Raw genomic sequence first — 17,921 nt, 5'->3', positions numbered from 1 at the left:
TTCCGACAAGGTGTTGTTTTGACAGTGGTGACGTGCGGCTAAATCAGTCAGGCGTTCCTGCCACCGAGTGGTAAGATCAGCTTCTCTCGAGATCTGATTTTTAAGAAAATTGTTGAAGTTTTCTGTTTTCACCATTTTTTCGGATAGATCTGCAATTAGAGCTGTCTGATCTTTTAAGGCATCATGAAGCGATTCATAAAGTTTTGTGAAGGGAATCATCGCCATCGAGGTCGCAGCAAGCACATTGTTGTACAGCTGCGTGGCAGCTGCAGCCGAGAGACTAGATTACTGGGATGACGATGAGGAGCCATCGGCACAAGAATGTGAACTCGAGGCAGTCTCCTCATGAGATGATAGTTGAGTGCTTGATTGAGCTTTTTTCGAGTGATCAGACAAGTGTTTCTTCAGCAAGGAGGTACGGACTCTGGGGGTACTTGTGGATGCCAAATTGGGTAATCGGGGACCTTCTGCCACACTATTATTTGAAAACACATTGTGGTTTGTTTCGGGCTCTCCATCAACAATGCCAGGGGAGTGGCTGCTCAAGTCAGCGCCATCAAGATTTATTGTCGAATGGTCTTGCCGAGGATGGTTTCCCTGAGTGACCAAGTCAGCTGATTCAGTTGAATTGAGCTGTGACATTGGCCGAGGACAAGTTTGATGACGTTCATCATAATAAGTTAGCAGCCTTTGTTTTGCAGGGGCATAGTCAGCGTCTAGTTGTGCCAGCAGGCGCGCTTCACGTCCTTCAATACCAAGACTTGTGCTATTTTTTCTGATGTTGACGTTTTTCCTTGCAGTATTTAACTTGTTGGACTTGATAGGCAACTCGGATTGGATTTCCTTGGGGTGACCATTTTCTTGCCCTTTAGAAATTAATGAAAGGGCATCAAGTTCTTGATGATTAGCAGGTATTAGAGGTTCATTACCACTGTTCACATCGGGTGCAAGTCTAAGAATGTTCTGAGGCCTTTTCCTTGACACTGATGGCGTTAAATCCGAAGTAGAACATTCCGTTGAAGTACGGGTACCAGGTGGTCCACATAGTTTGCTAGTGTTTATTATGAAGTTTGAGGTATCGTCATTTGACAACAGGCCAGTTGGTGGGACCAATATTGCTGACATGTCGGTAGAAGTAGGCAATTTTTCCCTCCTGCCGGATGTTACGAGTCGGCCAGAGGCAACAATTGAAGTATCTGTATGAAGTGGGCGGAGTTCAACAGAGATATTTGCAATTGGGGGTTCGGCTTCAATCATTTCAACATCATTCACGTCAAAGGGCGAATAGAAAACTTCAGGACTGTTTGTCAAGTGGACGTTTTGTTTTCCTGCAAAAGTGGGGTGGAAGGCAGTGCAACTGATGCAGCTACTGTAGAGTTTCCCCTTACAGCCAACGGTCTCATTCTGCTTCATAGATTCACCAAGTGGTGAAGCTGCAGCCGGCGGGCGATCAGGAGAACGGACAGGAGAAGAAGAGGGAGTTGGGTCAATGACCCAAGGCTGCTCATCGTGAAGGTCATGTGACTGTTGTTGCAGGTGAGTGGCAGGTGCTTTGTTTGCAGTGTTTGCTTCATCAGGTTCAATAATGTCATTCGCTTCGACTGCTACTAAAAGCATATTTGCGGGCGTTGTTAAGCTTGTGACAGCGGGCTTAGGGTGCGTGGGTGAGAGTGAAACTGTAAGAGACTTGAGCAACACATTCGATCGCACGGGGCGAGAGTGCCCGTCACCCCACTCGCTTACCTTAGCCATTCGGGAGCCGGTCGCCGCTTTTATTGCTGTCCACGGATTCATCATCCGCCGATGCTGGAGTGTTTTCTTCCTAGTCTGTGGTCCTGAATTCGCGGTCATCAAGGGCACCGCTCTCCGCTCGCCAGCTAAACAGCGAAACAGAATCACAGCCCTTCGCTCCACAGGGCTTAGCGCCGCAAGGGCGCGGCGCGGTCAAATTTAAACAAAACAAATTTAAACTGCAGCAGCAGGAGGATCTTTAAAGGGACTGCTGCACACAGTGTTCACTCGCCGATAGCTTTGTTTCCACTCCACTCCAATAGAAAAACAATGAGGATACAGCGAAACAGAATCACAGCCCTTCGCTCCATAGGGCTTAGCAACTATCTCCCTGGCACATCACACCTCTGTGGATCCTTTAGCACTTATCCTCCTCTCCTATCCCTCTCCTTCCCTGCATTTGCAGGATCCAAATGTTCACAAGGCTTATAAGGACCGCTTTTTCTGTATTTTGCATTTTCCATTGTCTTGCGGTGTCCCTTCTTCCCTTCCCTTTGTCCTGTGGGTGCTTGCTTTTAAAGACAATCTCCTTAATGAATAAGCTCCTTAGAAATGCCCAATAAAATAAATAAAAATAAATAAAAGAAGGAGCTAGATGAGACACCGGTGGCATGGTGATTTTGGGTTAAAGACTTTTATTAATTTCAGAGCAAAGAATAAGGGGTTGGGGAAAGGTTTAACTGTCCTATCTACTAAGAGGGGTTGCCCTGCATCAACAAAAGAATACTTTGGACTGGTCAGGATGTCAGTCTAACAAAAATGTCCACCGTCCTGTGTCTAAACCCATTTCCGTCCCTTACACTGTCAGTCTAACTAAAGAAAAAAAGGGTGTCTTCTTAACTCCAGAAGGCGGTCTCCTCGTTCTGGATGCTGACACCAAGGCCCAGTTCTTCTGTAAAAAGGAAAATATATATAAAGTTGAATGTTCAACCGTCTTAAAGTTAACCCAGTTCCCTGCAGTCCTGGGCGCAACCTCTTCCTGGGTTCCAGGTTCCTTTCACAAATTAACATTCCTCAAATCCTCTGGGGAATTCCTCTCACCCACTCCATAGCACAAAAATGATCCTTCCCAGCCTCTTTTCAGGCCTGGTTCACTAGCCTCCCAGACCCCACCGTAGACTTTTCCAATTGCTGCCAGACTTGATTTCCACAACTCAGTATTAAAGGTTTTTATGTTTTGGGCTCCAGCCCACTAATGATCAATCTTCGTGTTTGGAGGTGGGTCCTCGACTCTTATGCATCCCACTGGTGAGCTTTGCATGCTTTCATCTGGGTCCCAGAGCTGGTTCATTTGCCTCGGCAGGATCCTTGCCCCTTCTTTAACTAGTGTCTACTTGGGCAGACCTGGTATACTCCCCGGTCGGGTGCTTCCCCACCTTGGTGAACTCTCTATGTTCATGTCTGCTTGTTCGTCTCTTCTGCTGTTTCCGTGTGTCCCTAGGGACGTGTTTATCTGCTTCACACAGTTTGCAATGTATTTCAGATTCTCTTTCTCACCGCCTTGTGTTCTTCAGGATGCTTCTAGTGAGTTTACAAAGTTCGTATCTATGCCTTCTTTTTCATCCCCTTGTAATCTTTGAGGTGTTGTTGTAAAGTTCACAAAGTTTGTTTTATACTGCACAGGATCCCTCAAACCCCCTTGGGCTTTTCAGTAGTTCTTATCAGGTTTAGCAGGCTTGCAAAGTTTGTTTTCACAAGCTTCCTCAGCTCCCTTAATGCCCCCCTGACCAGTCCGTCCCTTTTTCTACCTTTGGGAATTCCCGGGCATTGTCTGGTCTCTTCGGGAGTCGAAGCAAAGCTTCTCTGCTCCTGCTGCGTTCCACGTTCTCCTTCTTGCGGCTCTGCAGCTCCAGCGTCTCTCTCTTGCCGTCGGCTGCCCGCATCTCTGTTCCTGTCTGGTTTTCGCTGGTCTTTCTTTCCTTGTCTCTGCCGAGTAGGTCCGTCTCGCTAATACTTTCCAGGTACTTGTAGCAGACTGTGTCCCGGCCTTCAGACTTCGAGTTCCTTGGATTGGGACCAGTGTCTCCTTCCCTGCTCCTTCAGCGCTGGTTGTTTGATCACAGAATTTGTGATTCTTCCCATTTTAACATCAGCTTGCCCTTCTGGCAGCTCTACCACGTGTGTTGCTTTTTGCGGTGGGCTTTCACCTCCTTGCTTCATCCTCCTCATCACAGTGTTATTCTGTATCAGGTATGGGAAAATCTCCCTCTTCCTCGTCTCAGTCTTTCTAAGTGTGTCCTCTGCTAAACCATAAAAAATAGTGTCGTGGGGCACTAGAGGGAATTGAGTGGGGATTAAGGAAGGTGCAGACACCAAAGGGGAGCATGAATACTGTGTTCTCCCAGGGCCATTGTCACCGATCCCATGAGGGGTTTACCCTCCCACGAGATCCACCCGCTGAGTACCACCCCATGGTGACTTTCGGACAGCGGGATCACCTCTCTCGCCTCATGGAAGATGTGACAATACCCTGGGATTCGTCACTTATCAGGCAGCCAACAGGTGCAGAGAGGTTAGCCTTTTAACTCTTCATTGACAGGTAACTGTTTCTTGAGATATTAAGATGACACATTTTTAAATGTTTTAATTGCTCAAACACCCGTGGCGGTAGTCGCTCGCCTTCTAAAACAAGTGGCCAGACAACGTCCAAAACCTTATACTCTCGAGTTGTGCACTGTACCCAAGAAACTAAAAGTATGACAATGCACATGTTATACTGCTGAGGTGGGCCATTCACACGCACACTGAATGACAGACACAGGAGTCATTGCCTCTCCAACCTTCCCTTTATTCCTCCATGCTCTTACTGCCGTTTCCCTTCCCTTGTTCCTCCCCTTCCTCCTGCCTCCCGCTCCTTCCCATTAGTCCTGGGCTTTCCTCTTAAAGGGGCTCTGTCCTTTTCCCACTTACAACACCTCCCCCTTGCTTAACATGAGACTTCCCGGGTCACATTTGTTCGATGAGACGTTGGGGTCTCTTTATGGCCCGGTGGGGCCTGCTTGGTTGCTCGTGGGTCTCTTCCACGCTCTCTTGTTGCAGTGTTTCATAGGTCTTTGTTCTCTCCTCTTCCTTTCTCTCTTCTCCCTTCATTGGTTCCTGCTCTTCAAAGTATAGTTCGTGGAGGAGGGAGTCCTTTGGCGTCATTTTGCCGTGGTTCTCTGTCATAGTTGTCACCTGCTCTTCGGGCACGTAGTCCTTCTTGTGGGTTACTTTGGCTGACCTGTAGTGGCGCTGATGAGTGCGTGCTGTAGTGCTGTCCGGTGACTGAGACGGCTGTGTCCTCTGGCGGGACTCGGTATCATGCGGATGGTGTCCGGCACTCTGCGGTCTCCTTGGTTCGGGTCACGTTGTGACTGTCCTTTGGGCTGTTTTGTCTGTGCTGTCCTCCATTGGGCGGCATGGTCTTGGGGTTTGTCTAGGGGGTATTCTTCCACCCTTGTCTGGTATGGTTGCTTTGTACTGCGGTTTTCTGTGACTTCTATTCCCCCCCCGTACGATATTTCCAAGGGCACTGGGCGGTTGCGAAGCTCATAGTCCTCTCGCAGAACGGGTGAGGTTCGTGTGCCAAGTGCTGGTCCGTAAGGGTCGAGGGGTTTTGCATTCCTGAGACTTCTGGGTGGGCTGGTGTTCACAACCGTGATGTCTTTTCTGATGTCTAACCGTGCTCTAGGTGTACTCGGGACTCTTGCCTGGGGTGTGGGTTGGCATGTCGAGCTTGTGGGTGGTCTTGTCCTGCACATTCTCTGAAGGTGACCTTCCTGGCCACAGCGCCAGCATGTTCGTCCAAAGGCTGGGTATGGTTGTCTGTGGGTGTGTTTCCACCCTCGCCCGTGGCATTGTTCTTTGTCTGGGCTTTCTGGCCAGTGTCTTCTCGGTTTCCTCCTTCTCCAGGGTCGAGTGGGGTCAGAGTATTGTGGTCGCTCTTCCATGAGGGCTGCGATGGCGTCGCGTTCCATTTTCCTTTCAATGGTGTCTGCCTGTGCCTCAACTCTCTCGTATGTTTTGCCATATTCAGTATTATCCCTAGGGGTAGGGGCTTTATGAGAAGGTGTTTCCTGAACGTTGACGAGGTGCACCCTTCTATGATCCTTAGTCTTATAGCTTCTTCATCATTGAAGTTGGCGAAGTTGCAATCTCCTATCTTCTGCTGGAGACGTATGACGAACTCCGCAATCGATTCGTGTGGACGCTGCCTGTGTTGGTTGAATGCAAGGCGTTCGTAGTCTTTGTTGGATCCTGTTATGAGTTTGTCGTTTAGTGCATCGAGGAGACGTTGGTACATGGTTTTGTCTGTAGCTGGGATTGTCTTGATGATGTCCTTTACCTCTTTTCCTACCAAGTTCCTAAATATGCTGAGTTTGTTTGGCGGGTCTTTGTTCCCAATTGCACCTAAAAAGTCCTCAAATTCTTCGACCCATTCCTCCCATCTTGTTCCTTGGTCGTGGTGCGGGATCAAGGCGAATGGGTTGGGCCTTCTCATGATGGTGGCATATGAAGTGGGGCCCAAGTCTGCTAGGGCTTGCGCACTTGCGTCGGCATCTGCTTGCGCTGGGTCAGTCATGGTGGCCGGTGTTTAGTTTGGGTATGGAGTCACAGTGCGCTTGCGTGTGATCTTTGGCGGCAGATCGTTATATTTTGATCCTCTGGTTTGTATGGGTGGCGTTGCTTTTACTTTTGCCGGTCCTGTCTAGTACGGGTCTTCTCTGCTGCTGGTACACATGACTTTGGGCGGCTTTTCATGTCTGTCTTCTCTTTCTTTCCTGCGCGTGTCCTTGTGGTGGTGTTGGCGCGGCTGGTCGTGGGTGCCACTGCGTTCTCGTGTCCCTCCCGTTGCTTCCCCCGTCTCGTATTGCGTTGGTCGGGGTGGCTGGGTGTTGGCAGGGTGGGTGCACTCTTGTGCTGCCGGGCCCTGTCCGGCGGTCTTCTCTGCTGTCGGAGTGGGCTCCCGCGATGTCTTCACTGATGTCGGGCTGGGCTCCCGCGACGTCCCTCTGTTGCAGCAGGGCCACTCATACCTGCTGCGTCTTCTGTTGCTGCGGGCGCGCGGGCCCTCCGTTCCCTCTGCTGCTGGGCGCACGGGCCCCTCTTCACTGCGGGCACACGGGCCCTGGGGTGCTGCTGGGCACACCTTCCCTCCACCTTCTCTGCTGCTGGGCGCGCAGGCCCTACCTCACTTTGGCGCACGGGCCCTGCCGCTCGCACAGGGCTCGCAGGCCCGATGGTGCTGGGCACGCAGGCCCACTGCGGGCACTCGGGCCCACTTGTAATTTCAGGGCGCTCTGGCCCACCACTGTTCCTGGGCGCACGGGCCCACTGCAGGACACACGGGCCCACTACGAGGGCACACAGGCCCGTTACTCTGGGCGCGCAGGCCCGCTGCAGGGCTCACGGGTCCTTTCCTTGTGTTCCTCTTCACTGCGGGGCACACGGGCCCTCCACCAGAGCTCCTCACCGGTCTCCCTCTGTTGTGGGCGAACGGGTCCTCCGTCGCCTCCGTTGCTGGGCACACGGGCCCCTCCTCACTGCAGGCGCACGGGCTCTCGGCAGCTGCCGGGCACGCGCGGCCACCATTGGTTGCTGGGCTCGCAGGCCCGTCTGTCTTCACTGCGGGCTCTCGGGCCCACGGACACAGCTGGGCACACAGGCCCCGGTTGCTGCTGGGCACCCGGGCCCTCCACTACTGCTGCTGGGCACACGGGCCCTTCGCTACTGCTGGGCGCGCAGGCCCTGCACTACTGCTGGGCATACGGGCCCTTCACCAGTGCTGCCAGCTGGCCGTACAGCTCCTGTTCCCATAGACATCTTTTGGCCATTTTCTCCACGGCGCGGGACGTTTCACTTTGTCGCCAGTTGTTATACTGCTGAGGTGGGCCATTCACACGCACACTGAATGACAGACACAGGAGTCATTGCCTCTCCAACCTTCCCTTTATTCCTCCATGCTCTTACTGCCGTTTCCCTTCCCTTGCTCCTCCCCTTCCTCCTGCCTCCCGCTCCTTCCCATTAGTCCTGGGCTTTCCTCTTAAAGGGGCTCTGTCCTTTTCCCACTTACAACAGCACAGAAAGAGGAATTCACGGGTGTGTGCTTTCAGACTAACCTTCACTGTGAATATTTTTGTCAAGGAACGAACAACAGAACAAGAACGTATTTTTTTGGAATTTTGGAAACACAAATAATTTGAATGATATACATGCATGTGTGCATACTTTCTGCTTTTAAACTTTGCTTATCTTCAGTTTCCCAAGTTTAGTCATTGTTATCTGTGAAACTCTCAGAAGCAGGATTCGGCGAGTTGGAGGAAGTGCCTGAGACAGGAACACCTGTGAGGGCCTGTGGATTTCAGTCAAGGTTCGCTGACAGGCAACCTTGGCTGGAGCAGCACCTTAACACCTCTCCTAGAACTTCTAAGCATGGGTCGTGGCACTGTGTCTCTCTTGATGAGCTGACACAAGAGCAAGAGCAAATGCAGCTCAGCAACAGATTTAAAAAAGTACAACTTTAATGATTTCTGCTGGAGGGAAATCGGACCACACACGTTAGGAGATTAAATTGGCCCAATTAAAGTCAAATGGATTTCGGGAAATAGCCAAAATCCTGCAACAGACAATCCAACCCTGCCTGACTTGCAAGGCAAGGTACACAACTGCCCTGGGCCTCTATCGGGCTACAGGTAGGACTTTTCCGGTAGTGGCTCCTGTTCTGTCCTTACTTGCAGGCCTGCCTGCAGAGGCCTGTGTGCAGGGAGGGCCTGCGGTGAGCAGGCCTGCACCACGCAGCATTAATAAAACACTTCAAAACTCTGTGTTTGCTCGTGTGTGCTGATCTCTTCCACAGATGGAGATAAATATGTTTATTTCACGTTCTGCTCTGCACGGTGCTGTAGTCTGAATATAACATCCCTTTTCTTTCCCCATGATAACTATATACAAACTTAACATTAGTCAACGTCTTTCGCATGACAGTCTAAGATTAACACACATAGTCACTTAGCTTCCCTGGGGGCCTCAGCGCCATCCTCAGGTGGTACCTGTTGTGCTGCCGAGCCACCATCTTTGGGGAAGTGCTGTTCGGCTGGGCTTCCTCTGGAGGCAGAGCAAGTCTCTCTGTTCCTTCCTCCCAGTTTTCTGGCAGTATGTGCCTCTGTCCTTCCTCTTGACTTAGATTTTCTTCGATGTCTCTTCTCCTTCAGGCACTCTCCAGTCGGGTTGGCCCAGGTTTTCTCTCCACACCATCGCTGGAATCCTCTTGAACCATGATGCATTCCTTGTTATTGATTTACTGCCTCATCCAGCCGTTATCATGGTCCCTTTCCGTCGAATCTCCGTCCAAGGGGTGGTGTCGAAAGGGCTTGATAGTTTGGCTCTTGATGCATTCTGGAGTACCAGCACCTGATCCCGACCTTGTGGTGGGACCTTTTGGCCTGTCATTTGTCACTCTTCTGTTAATTTGATTGGACTTTTCAAGTGAGTGCACCGGCTGTTCAGTCTCTCCACCTGTTTGCAGCAGTGGTGCGGTATGGAAGAGTGTACCACCGTCCCAAACATGAGGTCTGCCGGGCGGTTTCAGTCGATGCATAGGGTGTATCCGGTAGTTACTGGGGAAGCAGTGTAGCTCCAATTTCCATGGGGCGTTCTGTGCCTTCGCGATCCTGAGGACTTTGTTGAATGTTCTCATGAAACACTCAGCATCTCCATTTGCCTAGGGCCATCAAGGTGTGATGTGGTGGTGGTGTATGTGGAGGTTGTCCAGATATCGTATTAATTCTCAGCCTTGGAATGGAGGCCCATTGCCACTTTTAATGGAGTTGAGTAATCCATGTGTCGCAAATATCTTTTCCAGTGCCGGCAACACTGCCTCTGCCGTCGTTGAGGGGACTTCTTCCGTTTCGGGTAACAGGAGTACTCGTCGATGACCATGAGAAGGTAGGTCCCTTCCTGTACTGTGCAGAAGTCAATGCTGACTGCTTCCCATCGTGAGGTACCCATTGGGGTGGATTTGATCGGCTCAGGTCTCACTGGTGCCCCATGGTTTGGTATGGGAGACATGATGAAATGACAGCTTCCACTCTGGCATCCACTTGTGGGAACTACACCCGGTCCATATTTGAGCCTTTGTCCTGACAATGCCCTAATGACCCTCATGCGCGAGGGCGACAATCCTGTCCTGCAAACTGGGCAGCAATAGAATGCACCTGCCCCTCAGTATGAGTCGTTCACTCGTGATGGACAGTTCAAGGCAGACCGTGAACACCCCAGTTAGGAAGTCTTTTACTGCTGTGGTGCGATTGTGATTGGTTTGTAGAAAGGAATTCCACCCTCCTGCCAGGATGGTGTTTTTTACCAGGTTGCAGCATGGGTCACTGTTTGTGGCTTCCACCATGTCTGACAGAATGGGCCTCATTACGAGTCTGGCGGTAGCTGTGCCAGTAAAACTGGCAGGTGGCCGCCGGACTCATGAATTTTTGCGGCGCCTGGCTTGCCGGTAACAGCAGGAGATTGTAACCCTGCCGGTCCGGGAAGTCAGGCGCCGGAAAAATGGTATTCCCCATTCCCATTGAGTCCAAAAGGACTCAATGGGAATGGGGAACACAGAGGCATTGGCAACATAAATAACGGTGCCGGTGCCTCGGTGAAAGTCTGTGAGCGGCTGTCATTCTGCCCGCCAGGTCAGACGTGGCTGGGACGGATGGCAGCCGCTCACAGAACTCAGAGTGTGCCAGTGCGGTAACAATGGTGCCGGTACGCTTACTGACACTGTTGTTACCGGACCGGCACACTCGTTATGAGGCCCACTGACTGTTTCGGGTTTCGTGGCTTGAAGTATGAGGCAAATATGTTCCTCTCTCTCAACTGACTCCATTATTTTGGCCGCTGTAGCAGCACAAGGATGCCTAGACAAAAAGTCTACTGGATTGTCTGATCCCACCCGGTACATGAGATCAAAGTCATACTGTTGTAGCTGTAGCAGCCACTTCCCAATCGTACCAGGGGCTGAGGTGCTGACCAGTGAAAATTGGGATTAGCATCTTGCGATCTGTGAATGCCCTGAATTTCCATACATACAGGTATGGGTGGAAGTGCCGGCACCCTCACAGAATGGCGATGGCCTCCTTCTTGATGTGAGAGTAGTGATGTTCCGTGCGGGTCAAGGCACGGGAAGCATATGCTACTGAGTGGATCTCCCCTGTAGGTGAGTTTTATCTTAAAATGGCTCTCAGTCCAACTGGGCTCACGCCCACATATAGCTCAGCTTGCAGGTGTGTGTCGTAATATGCCATGGTAGTGCTGGCCAACAGGGATTCTTTGATGCAATCGAACGCTTCTTGATAGGGCTTGCTCCACTATAATTTGGTGGCTGACTTGGTCAAAGCCCACAGTGGTTCCGAGATCGGGGCCAGGTTGTTAATGCACCTCCTGCAGTATGTTTCCATCCCCAAGAAGCTGTGCACCTCTGTGTGTGTGGTGGGGGAGGTGTCACTACCTTGATGTTGGCAACCTTGAGATGGTCTGCTGATACATCCTTGCTGTGGAACACATAGCCGAAAACGGTCAGCTCCTCCTTGAGAAATGTCCTTATGGATGGTTAGAACAGCACTTTTGTCACAGGGACATAAGCTACCCCAACCTGTATGGCACTTGCCGGTAGTATAATGTCGCACAAAAGATTATAACATTTAATCTATGTATCAATTAGAGAGCACCAACATTTGTTTGCACATATATAACAGTTTTTATTTTCTAATAAATCCTTAAAAAAGGCTGTTAAGGCTGCTGTGTACATATCATCAGTGGAACACTACCGCGGACACCGCTTCGCCACGATACGAGCAAACGCAGTTTATCTACCTGTATACTCACCAGCAGACCCTATATTGAGTAGGATCAAGAAACACGAGGTGCACAGAAGGCACCTTGAGAGAAGAACGCTACACCTCTTCTCAGCACCTGTGACACCTCAATTACCGGCTCAGATGTCCCACCAAGGAGTACACAAGTGATACCACCCAGTCCACTTGCACAGTCCTGAAGACAGCACTAGAACAGCAAACCACCCAGTTCGCGCCAGAAACACCAGAAGTGTCGATGTGTTGGCTATATTAACCACATGCTAAGTCACAACTTGTACTAACCCTCACAAAAAACGGTATTACAATTTGTTAGTCATATGAAGACTTAATATGACTGCTCTTGTATGCAACTCCTCACAAATAGGAGGTCGAAAATGGTGATACATATACAGCAGCCTTAACAGGCTTTTTAAAGGATTTATTAGAAAATAAAAACTGTTATGTATGTGCAAACAAATGTTGGTGCTCTCTAATTGATACATAGATTAAATGTTAAAATCTTTTGTGCGACATTATACTACCGGCAAGTGCCGTACAGGTGAGGTATTTTATGTCCCTGTGTCAAAAGTATTATTCCATACCCTCATGACATAGGCCCCCCAAATCAAAAAAGAGGGTCATACACACCCCTTTTTAATATAGATGGTTAGAACAGCTGCATCTAATCGGTCGAGGACTGCTGCTAACCGGCACATGTGCTCCGTCTTGTCTTGTGCGTGGATGAGGATGTCATCACTGACATTTAGGACTCCTGGGAGACCCTGTAGAACGATCTGTATTGTCTGCTGGAAGGCTTCAGCCTCAGAGGAGATTCCTAAATGTAGCCTTTTATAGTTCATCAGCCCCAGGCGCTTCAAGAACATTGTGATGTACCTTGAGTCCTTGTGTACTTTGAGTTGGTGGTAGCCTGCATTTAGGTCTATCTTTGAGAAGGTTTTGGACCCTGTAAGGTCTGCAATGATCTCATCCAACGTTGGGGTAATGTGTATCTCCTGGATCATGCCCGCCTTCGGGAGGCATATATCAATGCAAATTCGGATCCTCCGTGGTTGTTTGAGCGTCTTGGTCCCAACCATCGGGGAGACCCATGGTGTGGGTCCTGTTACCTCTTCAACTAATCCAGTATTTTCCAATTTGCGCAGTTCTTTTGCCACCAAGTCCCTCATGTGGAAAGGCGTCCTCCAGTGTCTCACCGCCTGTGGTTGTATGGTTGTGTCATTCTGTAGCTTGACCACCTTGTCTTTGAGACACCCGATCCCTCGTAGTAGGTTGGGGTAGGTCAACTATATCGTTGTTGTCTGTGACATCACAGACAATATGATTAACCCCCGGTCCTCCGCCAATCTCCAGCTGAGTAGGCACTTGATACCGGCATCCACAAAGTATAATGTTGATTGTATTCTTGAGCCTCCTTTCTTGCTGAGCGATGTTCCAAACCGCCCTGACACCAGTAAGTGTTTCCTTCTGATGTATGCATACAGCTACATGTTGGTGTTTGTCAGTGTCGGCTGTGGGTACATTTGCTGTAGTGTCTTGAGGGGCATAACATTTACTGATGCACTTGTGTCGATGGCCATCATCACCTTTTGCTCTCCCACTTGTATGATGCATCGGGGTCTTCTCTTCCTCTTTGCTCGCTCCCTTACTTGTTCTATCGCAGATGTCAGGTAGACTTTACCTTTCCTCTTCCAGAGTTGTTGGGTTGCAATTGGTGCCGTCGTCCTGTCGTCCTTGTCAGACACAGCTGATGAGGAACCGTCCTTGGCCTCGACCTGCTGTCCTTTGGCCTGTTTCTTTTTCTTCTGTGCGTTCCATGGGACTGGTTGTCGTTGGTTCGGCGGGATGCCTGATGACTGGCATACCTTGGCGTAGTGGTTGAGACGGCCGCATGCATCACACGTGGTTCACTGTGTCGGGCAGTTTTGTTTTCGATGGCCTTGCCCGCCACACCACCTGCTGTCTTTCGTGCCTGGTGTTCTGGAGTGTCACATCAGTATCTGGCTTGACTACCTGTTATCTCAGCTCTGTTGTGGCTGGTTGGTGATTGACAGATTTGTGGGCCCGGAGTCATTTGAAGTTTCTTCAGGGTTGTGTTCATATAGGCTGCTCTGGCGTGCAAGAGCTCTCGCTGACACCCATATTCAAATATGCAGGGCACAGGGATGCCTTTTTCAGTCAGAATGATTCTCAATAGCTTTTCAGAGTGCATGCCATTGATGATCTGGGAGCTGATTTCCATGTCGATGTCCTCGAATTCGCAGGACAGGGCTAGCCGCCTCAGTTGTGTGTGGTATGCATTGATGGTTTCCGATTCGCTCTGTCGCGTCTTTCAAAAGGTGAATATTTCGTAGTCCGGGTCAAGCTGGGACATAAAATGGTTGGTAAGGGTGTCTTTAGCTGCGTTGTACTCGTCATCATCTTGTGAGCTTGGTAGAGAGTTGAAAATGTGCAGTGTGTCATCCTCCATGTTTAGTTATAGGTGGGACGCATTTCCCTCTGCATGGCTATATCTCTGCAATCCATGGGCATCTTGAATTTCTGTATCCACAGCACTCCTCTGGGTTTAACAGACGCTGGGTCCATGTATGGGTCAAACGGGGACATTCAGGGTTGCTCAGTGAGAATCTCACTGAGCTTGGAGACGCTTGATGCGTAGTTAATACTACTTCAAAGTTAAATCATTGATAATCTATAGTTTTTTATCCTTTCAATGAACCTAATAAAGTTAAAAATATTCTTCGCATTTGTCCAAACTTCCAAGTGATCACATTCATTTTATTCAAGGTTCATCAGCAGAGGCCCAAGCCAATGCATTTCAGACTTTCTGTCCGTCTTCAGGGCAGGCTCTAAAACATATTAACAGACGTGAGGTTATTGAAACCTCTGCTCCTCTTAATCTCAATATTGTATTTCACAAGAAAAAGAAATACATTTTTTTTTAAAAGAACATGCCTGTCAGATAATCATCATAACTGCGAGTATTCTGTAATCCACTTTTCTTTAAGCAGTCTTAAAGCTGCTTAATCACACATCCTTGCATGCAGACTGTATACTAAAAACAAAACAGAATAGCAGCTCTATAGTAGTGGCTTATATGCATGGTGACGGTAACAGAGATATGTCCAGCAAACATCCAGTTTATACTGTGGGTCTATTACATTGATCTTTATCCAGACGTCATATCGAGTGCTTGGATGTAGGAAATCCAGGTAAGTTGAAAGTGTGACGGATGGAATAGTTGCCTTAATTCTCCAGTGTGCCTACTGAAAGTAAGAAATGGCAAGATCTAAAACGTGTTCATTGTTAAACATTAATACCCAATTCTCACTCTTAGTGCAGTAGCGAAATGCCCTACAGCATTCCTTTTCAAAAGTGCTTACCTTGTGTAAGCATTTATCTGTGTTCAGTCATGCGGTTATGGCGGCAGCGATGCATTTTTTTTTTAAACTTCTTTTTATTATTCAGCGTGGCAGCAAAACACAAGCGAACAGCGTCAGGCATTACAATATGAATAGAATATACATAATGTAGGTGCACAGAGGTTACTTCACATAATAACACAATCAATGGGTACAATCACAGCATGGAGAGGGCAACAGAAGACTGTGATTAGGGTGAGGACCCGAGCAGGTGGGGGGAAGTAGGCGGGGGGGAGGTATCCGGTGTCGCGATTAGATCGGATATGTAAGAGTGGAACCTGAGCCAGACATTCCTAGGCCTGGAGTGGGCGGGTTGCATATGGGACCAGGCTTCCTCAGAGTCCGAGGCCCACGTGACCGCTCTCAGCCATTGGGTGTGTGTGGGAGGTGAGGGGCGAAGCCAGCATAGCAGGATGGAGCGTACCGCAAGTAGCAGGCAGAGGCCGGCTAATTTTTTGGAATCACGGGAGAGGCCTGGGAGGTCATGAAAGAGGCATACCACCGGGGAAGGAACAACGGGATGGTCGAGCACAGCAGACACTGTCGAGCAAACTGCCTCCCAAAACTGTGAGAGGCGAGGGCAGGACCAAATCAGGTGAATGTAGTCGGCATCGTCCCGGCAGCATCTAGGGCAGCTGGAAGGGTGATCCCTGGACATGCGATGTGGTCTGATCGGGGTGTAGTGAAACCTATGTAGTACTTTGAACTGAATGAGTTTAAGCCGGGAGTTGAAGGACACTCGATGTGTGCGCTCGCATAGATGTGCCCAGCGCTCATCTGACATTTCAACACCAAGGTCTACCCCCCACACACGCTTCAGTTTGGTGAAGTCTGGGACAGATCTGGATTGTAACATAGTGTATAACCTGGAGATTTTACCCCTTGTGGGCCCAGGGGAGGTGAGCTCCTCAATAGCAGGGTCGTCCGGTGGCAACGCAGGGAACGTTTGATAATTACGCTTGAGGGTCCTGCGGAGGGATGCGTATTGAAGCCATACACTCTGGCCACTCCTCAGGGGCAATGGGAGATCGGGCCATTCAACAAATATACCCTGGTCAAACACATCACGCAACAACTCGTAGCCTGCGTCCGCCCAGCGATGAACCGTGCCTGGTGGGACCCGCGGGACCCCCGGGAGGAAATTCCAGAGAGGGAGGTTGCCGTGGAAGGCGTAAGTGGTTTTGACTAGCCTCCAGATCTTCGCTAATGCTATGGACGTGCAGGCGACCGGGCTCTGTGAGTCCAGTGCCAAGGGAGCGGGTTGTATCACCAAGGAGCGGATGTCACGGTCACAGACCGCAAGCTTCTCGAGTCGGACATGCGGGGGAGGGTCCATTGTATTAAACCAGTAAGAAGTATATTGGATTTGGGATACCAGCCAGTATTTCAGGAAGTCAGGGGCACCAAAGCCCCCGTTAGACATGGGAGTAGACAGGGTATCAATTTTAAGGCGGACCGCACCCGAGTGCCAGAGAAAGGAATTCACAGTACGGGTCAAGTCAAGGAAGAAGCCCACCCCTGGCCACAAGGGTATGTTAGTGAACATGTAAAGCAACTGGGGCAACACCACCATTTTCAACAGCCCTATCCTGTCTGCCAGGGAGATCGGGAGCTTGTCCCAGACCCGGACCTTAGCCGTCAGGTGTGTGAGGTACTTTTGATAATTTTCCTGGAAGGTCAGCACCTGCTGGCGCGTTACCACTATTCCCAAGTAGGTAAACGTGGATTGAGCCCATGTGAAGCCAAAGGTGTCAGGAGGAGGGAGAGCGCATTCCGTGAGTGGGAAAAGAGTGGATTTTGAGCAATTCACTTTGAGGCCAGAGATTCGACCAAACTGAATGATGTCCTCCAGTATTGGGGGTAAGTTGATGGAGGGAGAACGCACAAACAACAATGCATCATCCGCATATAGAGACACTATGTCCGACTGGCCCGCAGTGCGGAGGCCTCTATGAGCGTGGAGTTGGCGGAGCATATCAGCGAAGGGCTCTATTGCTATAGCGAAGATCAAGGGAGAGAAGGGGCACCCCTGTCTCGTCCCCCTGGCGATCTCAAAGAGGGGGGAGCATTGGTTGTCGGTGCGGACCCTGGCCACAGGGGAAGAGTAAAGCAATCTGACCCAGGAGAGAAAGGAGGGGCCGAATTTGCAACTCTCGAGAACCCGCCATAGGTACCTCCAAGAAAGCGAGTCAAACGCCTTTTGCATGTCGAGGGTGACAGCCACTGCATGCGTCTCAGAACTGATTCTGTTGATTATATTAAATAGGTGCCTCAGGCTCAGGGAGGTAGAGCGACCCGGGATGAAACCCGTCTGATCTGGATGGATGATAGATGGCAGGAAGGGAGCTAACCGGAGCGCCAGAGCCTTGGCGTATACTTTGACATCACAATTTATATGTGAGAGCGGGCGGTATGAACCACATTGCGAGGGGGATTTACATGATTTAAGTAGTACTGTGATTGTGGCCTCCCGGAGTGAAGGGGGAATACACCGGACTCCACAGACTCTTCCCAAAGAGCCAGCAAGTGAGGGAGCAGCTGTGTCTTAAAATGCTTGTAAAATTCGACCGGGATACTGTCCGAGCCGGGGGCTCGCCCCGAGGATAAGGAGTCAATAGCGTCTGACAGCTCCTCCAGTGTGAGAGGGGGGTCAAGGGAGGCCGCGGCCTCCGGGGACAGGGCTGAGAGAGGAAGGGCATCGAGAAAGGAGTCGATCTCTGCCACTGATACTTCATCTGAGTTAGAGTATAGGGTTTCGTAGAATGTGAAAAATTCCCTATTGATGTCTTGCGAAGAGACAGCCATGGAGCCGTCAGGCCTCTCGATTCCGAGTATGTGTGGGGACCCCGTCTCGTGACGGATC

This window comes from Ambystoma mexicanum, chromosome 5q (assembly GCF_040938575.1).
Source record: "Ambystoma mexicanum isolate Mex_15411 chromosome 5q, UKY_AmexF1_1, whole genome shotgun sequence".
Taxonomy (NCBI): Eukaryota; Metazoa; Chordata; class Amphibia; order Caudata; family Ambystomatidae; genus Ambystoma; species Ambystoma mexicanum.
This window is presented reverse-complemented; position numbering follows the sequence as displayed.